Source organism: Ambystoma mexicanum, chromosome 8 (genome assembly GCF_040938575.1).
Source record: "Ambystoma mexicanum isolate Mex_15411 chromosome 8, UKY_AmexF1_1, whole genome shotgun sequence".
NCBI classification, from domain to species: Eukaryota; Metazoa; Chordata; class Amphibia; order Caudata; family Ambystomatidae; genus Ambystoma; species Ambystoma mexicanum.
Window position 1 is genome coordinate 491,061,651 of NC_090929.1, and position 13,785 is coordinate 491,075,435.

The following is a 13,785-nucleotide window of genomic DNA, read 5'->3' on the forward strand; positions in this document are numbered from 1 at the left end:
GCGGCCGGTGGGAGGTTGGTGGTGGGAGGGGGGATATTGTGATGGGGAGTTGGTGGTGGCAGAGGGATAATGTGATGGGGAGTTGGTGGTGGGAGGTGGAGGGGGGTCATGTGATGGGGATTTGGTGGTGGGAGGGAAATAATGTGATGGGGAGTTGGTGGTGGGAGGGGGGAGATGGATAGTGTATGGGGAGTTGGTGGAGGGGTAGTGAGATGGGGAGTTGGTGGTTGGAGGTTGTTTGGCAGAATAGTTGGGGCACTCCTTAACATACAAATCGTTGAACTTCATCAATGTGAGGACATTCCTGATTGTGTCATTGTCGTGTTTATTTTTTTTATTTTTTATTGTATATGGTTTACAAAGAAACGTTTACAAAATGTACACATATAAAAATGCCTTTTTAAGCACTAAATCACATACAAACTATTAGTTAAGAATACATTTTAAGAAAACATGAAAACTGTTTAATCAAACAATTGTCTTACAATAATATATTATACCTACAAATGCATCACTATATATACATTCCTACAATAAAATCATTCCTACAATAAAATCATTCAGAAATTCATAACAGATCACTTAGTTGAATATATTTCAAAAAAGCAGCAACCACCAATGAATCCCTTATATTCTTACTATTTAAACATCTTTGCCAAAACCTTTTGACATTTACCCAATTGACAGTATTGCACAGTTTCCCCAAATACCCCATCCTTTCAATATTCAAATTAGTACAATGTATTAATGTATTAATGTATTAATGAGTGCCTATGATTGTCAACTGTATTTTCCAACTGGCAAAATCTACAGCGTGCATCAAAGGAATTGATCTTACCTTTCCTCAAAAGAACCTGTTTAGTAGGCCGGAGATTCCACCGGAACCATAAAAAATAGTTCTATCAAATGTATGTAAAAGAAACCCGACATTGTTCTACTCCAAGAATCACATTTGCAATGGGAAAAAATAGATTATATTTTAAATAATGTATATGTAAAAAAAACGTCAGTTATTTTGCAAGTAATTCTAGGGGAGTGGCTATTTTATTTAAGAAAAATGGCAGATTCCCGGTGGAAAAAGTGAATATTGATACTGAGGGGAGATTTGTGGCAATTAAGCTGCAGGTGGAAAATAGACATCTATTTATTATGAATGTATATGCCCCCAATATAGCCCAATTTGAATTTTTGGGAAAACTGGATGATGTCCTAAAAGATATGGTAATGGACCAATATTAATTGGTGGGGATTTCAACACTATCCTAGATAAGGCATTGGATAAAGCAGAAGTATCACGCTCTTATGCAGAGGAGAGGACCAGAAATGGTCTTTTAAAGCTTATGCTGTCATGCAACTTACACGATATTTGGCGTCGACTAAACCCAGAAAAAAAGCAATATCGTTTTTGTTCAGTGCCGCATGGCACTTCTTCTCAAATTGATTTCTTTTTAGTCAGCAGGGACCTGTTTGGTGATGTGAATGCATCAGATATGGATGATATTGTGATTTCTGATCACGCATGTGTGAACTTAAAGTTACACTGCTCAATGTGAGGTGGAATAAATGATCGACAATGGAGATTTAATACTCGCTTACTGTTGGATCAGGATTTCATTAAACAAATTGGAACATAGATCTTGTTTTTCCTTGAGGAAAATGCTGAATCAGTTGACAGGTTGGCTATTGTTTGGGATGCATTCAAAGCCTTCTTACGTGGAAAGATAATCAACTGTACCTCATACAAAAAGAAAGTGACCGAAGTGAATTATAAACACTTGGAATCTGTTTACAAACAATGGGCCTCATTACGACCCGGGCTGTACGTACCGGTCATTACCGGCATGGCGGAAGTACCGTGTCCGTGCTGGCAATAGACCGCTAAAAGTGCACTATTACGAGTATGCGGGCACAAGCTTTGCGCCATGCCGGTAATGACCCCACCGCCATGCCGTAAAAAAAAGGGTGAAAAATCCCCCTTTCCGGCATCGTCTGTAGTGCAAATATCTCCTCCGGCATCCAAGCCATCGGCATTAGCGGCGACCGCTAATAGCGGTCACCTCTAATAGCGTTAACCGATATTAGCGGTGACTGCAAATAAGCGGAACCGGAGGTAGCGTCATCGCACAGGAACGGGAAAGAGCACGGCGGCCATCTTTAAAAACACAATCCATTGCCATCCACCACAACCAGGAGTCATCTGACCCCCAGAACTCTGCCACACCTCCAACACCACCTGCTGCATCTCACCATGCCGAAAGCTGTCAAGAAATCCACTGATCGCCTGTGCAAGGAGTGCTTCTTCCGAGAGGAGTTAACCATGCTGGCAGAGACGCTGCATGAACATGCAGATGTGGTGTTTTCCACAGACATGACCCGTGCTGCAGTGCAGCGTAAAAAACAAATATGGGTGGAGGTCGCCCAGAAAGTCAGTGCCATTGGCACCACACCCCGCGCTCCCAAAGACTGTCGTAAGCGCTGGGATGATCTGCGTTTACGCGTGCGGAGCATCCTCTACGCCAACCGCAACCTGGGGATGGGGACAGGCGGAGGTGCGGAGTCCCCCATCAAATTACAACCATGGGAGGAGATATGCGCCACAACCACAGGGGCAGAGGCAATTCACGGAGTCGGGGACATGGAGCGAGGAGCCCCGTCATCAGCCGATGCAGGTAGGTGTCCCAAATGATACAATGCTAATACCACCACAATGATGTCCACCTGAGCTGACAGAACAATGATGTAGAGCAGGGTCCACCAGACACATGAGTACAAGACTGCCTAAAGGCAGTGCAAAGCATCACCTTGTCCACATGCACAATGCACCCATATGTGTCAGGCCAGACACCTTCATGCATCACCCACCCAAAAGCCAAGCAACCCGTATGTCACTCCCCAAATGTCAATCATCTGCCATTCCATATGAATGCAGCCACCCCAATGCATGCCCGATGCCTGTAGACCCATCACTAACACTCTCCCTCTATTGGTCCCCCGCAGGCATGCATTCAGACAGTGGTGACGAGGACACCAGGGAGGAAGATGCCACACCACGTAAGAAGGCCAGGGCCGAGGAGGGAGAACACCGCCCCTCCACTTCAAGGGGTATAGGCCAACCGGCATCACAGCGGAAGGCCAAGAAAACACCACAGGCCACAGCACCAATGTGCTCTACGGCCCCCACTACAGCACCCACAACAGCCACCAGCACCCAAGTGGCAGCGGCAGAAGGGACTGCATCGGCTGCCAGCAGCACAGTGGGTGAGACAGCTGCCACAGCAGCAGTTTCTGATGATGAGGAAGATGATCAGCTGCATGTTGCAACTCCCGCCACAGGCCCCCTGCATTCCCCACAACTGTCCCCATGCAGCATGCACGACAGCAGCATGCACGGGCTGTCTCCGGTTCATTCATGGACTGCAACTCCCAGCACCACGCCAACTGTGCCCGAGGAACATAGCATGTCGGAAACATCTCCAACATCCACCGCAGTGCCAACCAACCAAGAGGGGATCCGGGATATTCAGAGGCGCCCGGAGGAGCTTACAGGCCTGTTGACGCAGCATATAACGGAATGTGGGAGGGAATGTGCTGCATCCTTGAAATCAGCTATTGAGTCATCCTCGAAGGACATTTGTGCCGAATTGGCAGTAGTGCGGCACATCCTCTCTGAAATGGTGGCAGCAATGCAGGCCATGTGTCCACCACAGTTACCAGTACAACCGGGAACATCTTCGACTGCTAGTTCAACCAGAACCAGCCCCGTGCGTAGGTCTGGCAGGAACCTGCGCGGATCGGACAGGGGGCACCTGGTGCTGGAAGAGGGGGAGGGCAGTAGGCACAGCCATGCATACTAGTGCCATGTGGACTACTGGTGCACGCTACTGCACACCATGTGTGGAGAAGTCAAGGGGGAGGGGGGAGAGGGTGTTTGGGGGAGTTAAGGGGGGAGGAGGGAGAGGGTGTGTGTGGGGAAGTTGAGAGGGGAGGGGGGAGAGGGTGTGTGTGGGGGAGTTGAGGGGGGAGAGGGTGTGTGGGGTGGAGGGCTTGTTCACTTTGTTATAATTCTTTAATACACATTTTGGTAACTCATGATTCACATGTGTGGACATTGCTTATTGCGTACGTGTGCTTTATTGGTAAACAGTCTACAGTGTCCATGTCCCTGACACACCCAGTGCCCCGAGTGCCACCTCCATGTCACACTCTCCGTCCATGTGTGCTAGAAACATTGGTTGATCAGAGTCTGACGCATGGCACGTCCCTCCTGTGCATCACTGCCTCCCTGAGGTGCTGCCCCATCCCCACCCTCCTCATCCTCATTGTCAGGTGGTTGCAGTTCAGCGTCGGGGGAAGGGGCACATTCCGTCTGATGCACATATTGTGTAGCATGACACATGCCATGACGATCTTGGCCACCTTCTCATGGCGGTACAGGAGTGCCCCACCAGACCTGCTGAGGCAGCGAAACCGTGCCTTCAAGAGGCCAAATGTCTGCCCAATCACCACACTGGTACGTGTATGTGCACGATTGTAGTCCTCCTCGTGCCTGTTCTGTGGGTTCCGGACTGGGGTAAGGAGCCACCTCTTCAAGGGATAGCCTGCATCACCTGCATGTGGGCAACAATGTATATGTGTAAGTCATCACATCATATGGGACCTCGATCAATGACACCATAGCATGCATTGATTTCATGATTGCAACCAGATTTCCATGCATGAATGGAGACACACGATGTGACTGCTATGTGTGTATTCCTCTTATGAACTGGTGTGCGTGCCATCAACTAGTGGGCGCAGGGGGGTCCAGTTCCTTGTGAGTGCTCATGCACTGTGTTAGTCCACGCCGTTTTTTTCCATGATCTGGCTGATGTCCAGTAATTTGTATGCTTTCATCCTGGCACCGTTGATGTCAGCCTCATGATGATCTCACTATGCACAACAAATGGTGCCATGCACTTTTGTTGGACCTCTGTGTCAGTGTAGTGGTGTATTAATGTATTTGGCCCTCATGTGACTCCTTTGTACGCAGTAATGGGGGACTGTCCTTTCAGTTGATGGTATTTGGTGCTGTGTATTGGCCATAGTAATTGCTTGTAGCTGCATTGTGTTGAGGGGGATACGGTCTGATTAGGTACAGTGCACATGTAGATGGCTATGGAATGGTTGTGACACTGCATCATTTACATGGTAGGGCAGCTTTCATGTTGCATTATGTGGTCAGGTGTCAGGTCCAGTCTGGGCTGCTTTGGGGTATGAGCATGGTCCATTCTCTCAGGCACTCGCAGCCAGGTGAAGTATGCATCTCTCCCCCCTCCATCACAGCCAGGTGAAGTATGCATCTCCCCCCCCCATCTCAGCAAGGTGAAGTATGCATCTCCCCCCCCATCTCAGCCAGGTGAAGTATGCATCTCTCCCCCCCATCTCAGCCAGGTGAAGTTTGCATCTCCCCCCACCCCCATCTCAGCCAGGTGAAGTATGCACCTCTACCCCAATCAGCTACCCACATCACATTTCCATGAGCCTAACATGCGACTCACCGAGAAGCCAGGATCTCTGCCCTGCATGTCGCTCCATGTAGCGTGGTATCGTGGAGTTCCGCAGGACCATTGAATCATGGGTTGATCCGGGGTATCGGGCACAGCAATGTGTGATGATCTTGTTTGAGTCACATACCATTTGCACGTTGATTGAGTGGTATAGCTTACGGTTGCAGTACGCTACCTCCATGGCATGTGGGACCACCAATTCCGCATGGGTGCAGTCGATGGCGCCAATGCAACCAGGGATGGCGGTCAGTGAATGGAAACCAACTTTGGTGTTTGAGATCTCGTGGGCAGACCGTGGTAAGGAAATGTGGTCGCCTGTGTGCTTCAGGAGGGCATCAAGCACTTGGTTCAGCGTACGTGAGAATAAATGGTTGTGATATGCCATGCATGTGCCCCACTGTGTGCTGGTAGGTGCCTGTGGTCAGGAAGTGGAGCACAGACACTACCTTCAGTAGGGGTGGGATGGCGGTGTGTGATGCAATCAGGCTGACAATGTCGTCATGTATCATATCCACAATGGTGGTGATGGTGTCCCGGTCCAGACGGTACAGGGTGTGGATCTGCTCAGGGGTTAGGTTGAATGGACTGGCTCTGATGCGAGGGATTGGGGGCTGCCTGCGTGGTGCCTCTGGCTGCACTGGTGGGGCATGCTGGCCCTGCCTCACCCTCCTTCTCCTCCTGCGTCTCCTCTGTGCTGCCTGTTGTTGTTGTTGTTGTTGTTGTTGTTGTTGTTGTTGCAGCAGTTCCACTGCAATCATGTCCTCCATCCCCAGCATTGCTAGTAGTATTGGAATCGTTGTGGAGTGTGACTGGGTGTGGGAAGGGGTGGGGTGTGCTCCTTTTGTGCTGGCCCAGTCTGTATTGCCTCCACCTGTGTTGATTGTGTGGACTTGTGGCAGTTGGGAACACTGCACATGGCCGTTTACGGGTGGTCCGCGATGTCGAAATTAGCTCCATGCCGGTAAGGTACTTTTTGGGCTTCAGTAGGCCGTTATTTGCATGTCCGCCTGACTTGTGATGATCCCCTGTTTGGGCCATGGCTGTATTGGCGGCATGGATGGTCGCGTGCCCGCGCTCCTGGTGCTATTAACGGCACCGGGTTATCGTGTCCTAATCGGCCGGAGCGGTAAGCGATGCCGGTAATCCTTTACCGGCATCGTTATTCACTTACCGCCCAGGTCGTAATGAGGCCCAATGTATATTTGAACATGCAGCCAATCCTTCGATTAATTCCTTATCGGCTATGATGAATGCAAAATGTTCATTAGATAAAATGATACACTGTAAAGCTGAGAGAGATTTGTTTTATACAAAAAGGCTTATTGGGAATGTGGGGAAAGATCTGGGGCCAACAGATTGCGGGGAAGAAAGAGAGTTAAACAAGTGCTTTTTATTTCAGAAGATAATGGCACACTTTTTAGGACAAATTATGACATTTGTGGTGCATTTAGAACGTTTTATGCATCATTGTATTGTGAAGATGGATTTGTAGATGAAGTTGAAGTGGCTGATTTTCTCAATTGTATTTGTATCCCAGAGTTGAATGATAGTGATAGACTTCGTTTGGATGGAAACATTTTCAGTACAGGAAATTAACGCTTCTATGGAGTTGATGTCACCTGGTAAATCCCTAGGGCCAGATGGATTCCTGATTGAATTCTATGTTGCATTTGGTTCTTCCCTTGCACCCTTTATGATTGATCTTTTTACAGAGATTATTAATTCTGAACAGGTGGCTAATTCCATTAAAACTACAGTGATCTCTGTGATCCCTAAACCTGGGAAAGATCATTCAATCTCTGGCAATTATAGACCAATATTGCTGAGGAATGTGGATGTCATACTCCTGGCAAAGATTTGTGCAGTATGAATTAACCCGTTGGTGGCAAAGTTGTTTCACCAAAACCAGGTGGGATTTAAAATAGTTTTGATAATTTAAGAGAGCTCTTTCACTGGACCCTTACGCTGCAGTTAGTATTTTTTGCGGAAAAGGCATTTGATAGGGTGAGTTGGACTTTCCTTTCGACGGGTATTGAAAAGAGTCCATTGTGGACCTTGTATATTAAAACTTTGTAATGCACTATATAAAGATGCTGAGGCAAGGCTGTTGGTGAATGGTTGCTTAGCTGAGTGTTTTCCTATTTATCATGGTACCCGGCAGGGTTGTCCTTTATCCCCTTCGTTTTTTGATCTTTTTATTCAGCCCCAGGCTATCTCTATTAGAGGGAATTATGGTATTAAAGGTGTCTTGTCGGGTGACTGAGTTTCCAAGGTCCTACTGTGGCAATAACCACAGAGCTGGCGGCTCATTACAACCTATGGTAATGCCCCTGGGTCCTCAAGTTACATGGTGGCGGTTATTGCCATTAGTATTCCGGGGTCTTGCAGGCTCGGGATACTGGTTTTCCCGAGTTTGTAGCCCTGGAACACTTATGGCTTACGAAACCTTTTCAAGCAGCATGTCTTTGCCGTTTGAAAAGGTTTTGTTGCAGTACACGCTGGTTCTAGGAACACTAGACCGCGCATACTGCTTCATTAGTACGGAGCAACAGGGCACCATTTTGGGAGAAGTTGCTCCATAATAATGAATGGGACAAAAATAAAAATGAAAAAAGGCCAGAAAGGGAGAAGGGGCTACGTGTGGTCCCTTCTCCCTTTCCAAGGTTGCCTTGAAAAAAAGAGTGTACCCGGCACGCGAACAATGTTTGTGCGTCCATGGGATGCAACTGAGGTAGGGCTAAAAAATGAGCCAATCATCTTTCAGTGTAATCCCGTGGATAGGACTGCCGGGTACTAATGTATGCAGATTACCTTTTATTTTTACTTTCCTATCCCAAACCATTGTTTAAGGAGTTAGTATCAACTCTGCAGCCATTTGGATGTGTGTCCAATTCTAAAATTAATGTAGATTTTCCCTATCTCATCTGCATGTCATAGAGGTCTCCTTCGTGTTGAACGGGATGTATGGGCGGACAATGGATTTAAATATCCTGGTATACATATCTCTAGGCAAGTAAGTACTCTGTTGGCTTATACTATCTGAACTAAACTCGCAGAAATAGCTATATTTGCTTGCAATGGAGTATGCTGAATCTGACATTGTGGAGAAAAATGAATGTTATTAAGATGACTCTACTTCCTAAGCTGCTTTAAGTTTTTACTATGCTCCCACTTCCTTTAACAGGAAACTTAATTTGCGATATTGATAATGTTTTTCTGGACTGTTTGTGGGGAGACGGGGCAGATCCAGGATCCCTAGGGATGTACTTATGAAGCCGGTGTGCTTGGGAGGATTTGGCTTTCCAAATATTGCTTCATACCACAGAGCCTTCACGCTTTGCACATTACAAATTTGTTTCAAAAAAGGTAGCTGGCGCTCCTCTCCAGAAAGAACATGGCATGATAACCTGTTCTGAGGTGAGAGTTTGCAGCACACGCTTTTTGCTCACTGTGCCTTTCACAGATGGGAAATATCTATTTGCATATCAGTCTTTGTCCCGCCCACATGGGCAGTCCAGCAACGAAATGCTATGGCAATTCCTCTCTGAACAAGAGTACCAGAAGCAACCCCATACACGTGTTTCAGCCTTGTTGGGCCTCATCAGTGAGGTGAAGCTTTGCCACTCTGAGCACAGTGAGCAGGGAGTCCACATCTGGTTGCCCCCAGGTAACTCAGGGTGACCAACCCCAGGTTCCTTACAAATATTTCAAGAAAGGTAGCTGGTGCTCCTCTCCAGAAAGAACATGGCATGATAACCTGTTCTGAGGTGAGAGTTTGCAGCACACGCTTTTTGCTCACTGTGCCTTTCACAGATGGGAAATATCCATTTGCATATCAGTCTTTGTCCCGCCCACATGGGCAGTCCAGCACCAAAATGCTATGGCAATTCCTCTCTGAACAAGAGTACCATCAGCAACCCCATACACGTGTTTCAGCCTTGTTGGGCCTCATCAGTGAGGTGAAGCTTTGCCTCTCTGAGCACAGTGAGCAGGGAGTCCACGTATGCTTGCCCCCAGGTAACTCAGGGTGACCAACCCCAAGTTCCTTACAAATATTTCAAAAAAGGTAGCTGGCGCTCCTCTCCAGAAAGAACATGATATGCAAATGGATATTTCCCATCTGTGAAAGGTACAGTGAGCATAAAGCAATGGCTCCGAACTCTCAATGTGGTTAATAACCACTGAACAGGTTATCATGCCTTGTTCTTTCGAGAGAGGGGCGCCTGCTACCTTTTTTGTATTTTTGAAAGGAACTTGGGGTTGGTCACCCTAGATTACCTGGGGACAACCAGACGTGGACTCCCTGCTCACTGTGCTTAGAGAGGCTCAGCTTCACCTCACTGATGATGCCCAACAAGGCTGAAACACGTGTATGGGGTTGCTGATGCTACTCTTGTTCAGAGAGGAATTGCCATAGCATTTCGGTGCTGGACTGCCCTTGTGGGTGGGACAAAGACTGATATGCAATTGGATATTTCCCATCTGTGAAAGGTACAGTGAGCAAAAAGCAATGGCTGCAAACTCTCAATGTGGTTAATAACCACTGAACAGGTTATCATGCCTTGTTCTTTCGAGAGAGGGGCACCTGCTACCATTTTTGTATTTTTGAAAGGAACTTGGGGTTCGTCACCCTAGGTTACCTGGGGGCAGCCAGACGTGGACTCCCTGCTCACTGTGCTTAGAGAGGCTCAGCTTCACCTCACTGATGATGCCCAACAAGGCTGAAACACGTGTATGGGGTTGCTGATGGTACTCTTGTTCAGAGAGGAATTGCCATAGCATTTCGGTGCTGGACTGCCCTTGTAGGCGGGACAAAGACTGATATGCAAATGGATATTTCCCATCTGTGAAAGGTACAGTGAGCGAAAAGCAATGGCTGCAAACTCTCAATGTGGTTAATAACCACTGAACAGGTTATCATGCCATGTTCTTTCGAGAGAGGGGCACCTGCTACCTTTTTTGTATTTTTGAAAGGAACTTGGGGTTGGTCACCCTAGATTACCTGGGGGCAATCAGACGTGGACTCCCTGCTCACTGTGCTTAGAGAGGCTCAGCTTCACCTCACTGATGATGCCCAACAAGACTGAAACACGTGTATGGGGTTGCTGATGGTACTCTTGTTCAGAGAGGAATTGCCATAGCATTTCAGTGCTGGACTGCCCTTGTGGGCGGGACAAAGACTGATATGCAAATGGATGTTTCCCATCTGTGAAAGGTACAGTGAGCAAAAAGCAATGGCTGTGAACTCTCAATGTGGTTAATAACCACTGAACAGGTTATCATGCCTTGTTCTTTCGAGAGAGGGGCGCCTGCTACCTTTTTTGTATTTTTGAAAGGAACTTGAGGTTGGTCACCCTAGGTTACCTGGGGGCAACCAGACGTGGACTCCCTGCTCACTGTGCTTAGAGAGGCTCAGCTTCACCTCACTGATGATGCCCAACAAGGCTGAAACACGTGTATGGGTTTGCTGATGGTACTCTTGTTCAGAGAGGAATTGCCATAGCATTTCGGTGCTGTACTGCCCTTGTGGGCGGGACAAAGACTGATATGCAAATGGATATTTCCCATCTGTGAAAGGTACAGTGAGCAAAAAGCAATGGCTGCGAACTCTCAATGTGGTTAATAACCACTGAACAGGTTATCATGCCTTGTTCTTTCGAGAGAGGGACGCCTGCTATCTTTTTTGTATTTTTGAAAGGAACTTGGGGTTGGTCACCCTAGGTTACCTGGGGGCAACCAGACGTGGACTCCCTGCTCACTGTGCTTAGAGAGGCTCAGCTTCACCTCACTGATGATGCCCAACAAGGCTGAAACACGTGTATGGGGTTGCTGATGGTACTCTTGTTCAGAGAGGAATTGCCATAGCATTTCAGTGCTGGACTGCCCTTGTGGGCGGGACAAAGACTGATATGCAAATGGATATTTCCCATCTGTGAAAGGTACAGTGAGCAAAAAGCAATCGCTGCGAACTCTCAATGTGGTTAATTACCACTGAACAGGTTATCATGCCTTGTTCTTTCGAGAGAGGGGCGCCTGCTACCTTTTTTGTACATTAGACATTTGGTTGAGGGAAGATGCTGCTAGTGGCCAAAATTGGCTTAGCATAGAGAAATCATCTGTTCATCCAATTCCTCTGGATTGCCTTCTTAGTATGTACAAAAAATCAGCTGTTGCTATGACCCCTCCATTTGTTAGGCATGTCTTGAAAGATTGGAAGAAGTGTTGAGAGGCCTCAGCGGTAAAATACCGTCTAAGCTTGGAATCTTCTATCTGGGGGAATTCAGCAATTCAATTTAATAATCATTTTATATCATGGGCTTCTTGGCAGTCTTTGCGTATCTGGAAAATTAGGCACATTTTCGATAGAACTTCTGTGCTCAGTTTCGAGTTCTTGAGATTTAAATTCAAGCTGCGACTGTCAGAAGTCTGCCGTTACTGTGTTATTTGCGCCGTTGAACACTTCTGTGCATAGTGCCCTTCCTATTGCATTTGTCTAGGAGTGAACCTCTTTCTGCTTCTACTCTGTATTCGCTCCTTGCACCAAAGGATGTTGATATGGCATCTGAGCACAGTAGGGCGATATGGAGTTCAGATCTGTGTTTTGATCTCTTGCATAGTGAGTGGAATCGCATTTGTGCAGGCCCTTGTAGATATAAAATTGATCTAGATTAGAGAATTACTCAACAATGGGACATGCATTAAGTTTATTGATCCCTTCGAAAATGAAACGCTGTAAAATTATACAAGATGATATTTGCTGGAATTGTCAATCAGATGTTGGCATGGGATTGAATATGTTTTGGTCATGTCCAAAAATGTCTGGTTTTTGGGAGGCTGTCATTCAGCGCATAGACCTTGTGCTTGATTTTTCGCTCCCTCAGACTCCATTAATATGTGTGATGGGGTTGTTTCCTATGGATCTTTGGGTGTCTGCTTATTTACTTTTTTGGGCATATAGAGTGTTGGTGGTTGCAAAGAAACATATTTTAAAATGTTGTAAGAGTGATGCTAGACCCTTCCATTGATGACTGAGACCTTTATATTCTTTCAGGTAGGGAGAAGGTAACGCATAAGAGGTTGAGAAAAATTGATAAATGCATTGCTATATGGGATGTTTTCAATTATGTATATTTGTGATGTTTTAATTATTTACATTTTTCTCTCTTTTTCTTTTTCTCTCTTCCTCCTTCTCGCTCTCATTTCCCACTCTCTATTGATTCTTTTATTTCCTTTCTATATCTCTTCTACTGTAGACATCTGCAACAAAAAAGTTCAAAAGAAACGAGAAGAGGAGGAAAAAGAAAAAAACGGAAATACAAATGAAAATACATGTATTTATTGATATTGCTTCATTATTTTTATTGTATTCATTCTTTATTTAGATTTTTATTGTATTTGTTTCTCTTTGAACATTTTAATGAATAGATTTACAAAATAAAAATGTATTTGGAAACTGTACCAAATACGGGGCAACCTCGCCCCACTTCTTATGTGCATGTGCCAGATGATTCATTGACACATAACCATGAAAACTATACAAGGTCTCAATCCAGTCTTGATCGAACAGTGCTTTTTTCACTTTTTCCAGGTTAATTACCAGTGTTTCAAATCAAGGCACAATTTAAACAGTTCACCTTTACATACAGTTCCCAAATATGAAGCATAATCTAAAGCAACAGATTTCCCTGGGTTCATCCAGTGAATGTTGATGGCTTCATATAATGACTGTGGATCAGGGGAGCAGATCTTTCGAAATAATGTTGTGTTTAATGATTGAGGTGGTGTCAGACAGGTGTGCATGGCTTGTGCCATGTGAAAATGTCAAAGGAAATTGTCTATCAGTCCCTGGCATGCCAAACTCACATCCCTCATGTCATCTCTGGCAATGCGTGCATTTGCCTCAGCCACAGGCACTGCATCCTTATCCTCTGGGGGTGGCATGTCCACATCATGGGGTAGTGGAACATTTATCCTCAGGCAGATATTGTGCAGCATGACACACACAAGCACAATTTCACCCACTTTCTCTGGAGTGTACATCAAGGCTCCACTGGTGTGGTCGAGGCAGTGGAAACGTGCCTTCAGGAGGCCAAAGTTATGCTCGATACACACACACAGGTCCTGCTGTGAGCATGGTTGTAAGCATTATCCTGCAGCCGTTGTGGATCACACACAGGGGTCATTAGCCACGGCTGCTGTCAGTATCTGGAGTCCCCTGCATGGCAGGAGACACAGGCAT

At 46.3% G+C, this 13,785-nt stretch overlaps 1 long non-coding RNA gene across 1 annotated transcript in view; it reads left to right on the top strand.

The window, feature by feature from the left end:
* The window catches only part of LOC138473618 (uncharacterized), a 65,360-nt gene extending 52,324 nt beyond the window's left edge, over positions 1-13,036 (top strand). Inside the window, exon 2 of the long non-coding RNA XR_011268816.1 lies at positions 12,800-13,036. This is a non-coding gene — a long non-coding RNA (uncharacterized lncRNA). The remainder of the gene's footprint in view (positions 1-12,799) is intronic.
* The last annotated feature ends 749 nt before the right edge of the window (positions 13,037-13,785 follow it).